Here is a 741-nt window from a genome sequence, read left to right as displayed (position 1 = left end):
TGCATGGCCCAATGGTGACATGTGATACCTTTGCAAGAAAAAAAAGAAAAAAAGCATCGACTCAGCTATTGGTCTGTCACGAAGTCAAGTTTTCAATAGAAAACATATTAAAGTGTTAAATTAGGCTGATTATTAAAAATAAATTGCTGAACTAATGGGACAAATTGGAGAAACATGACAAACTTTTAAAATTAAACCGGCTACAATTTACCAAAAAAGAAAAGAAAAAAGTAGTTAATTAGTTAATTAATTAGTTGCATTTACTTCACTGATCCAGTGTCAGTCTGGGTCACTTCAGACAATGGCTAAATACATCAGTGTAGTGTGTTTCTCCCTCCGGACTGATTGGAGATCAGTTAGATTCAATCATTAAACACCGCATCAGTACTCTGGTGTTCAGAGTCATCTGCTGCCACCTTGTGGCTGCAGCTCTGCAATGACAGACGCCTCTAAAATCTATCTGTGGTTCATTTCTTTTTTTCTTTTTTCATGCTATTATTTTACTTTTTTGTTTGAACAGAATTACACTATAATGCATTTTATTATCAGAATAAAACGCTCAAAAGATATTTTGTCTGTTATCACTAGTAGTATCTGAGATTTTGTGCCGTCACCCAAATAAAATCAGAATCAGAAAAGGTTTTATTGCCACAATAAGTACACTTATGTGGAATTTGCCTCGGTGAAAGGTGCATACATAAACAAACAAACAAACAAACATATTAAACATGAATATGCAAT

This window comes from Sander vitreus, chromosome 15 (assembly GCF_031162955.1).
Source record: "Sander vitreus isolate 19-12246 chromosome 15, sanVit1, whole genome shotgun sequence".
Lineage (NCBI taxonomy): Eukaryota > Metazoa > Chordata > Actinopteri > Perciformes > Percidae > Sander > Sander vitreus.
This window is presented reverse-complemented; position numbering follows the sequence as displayed.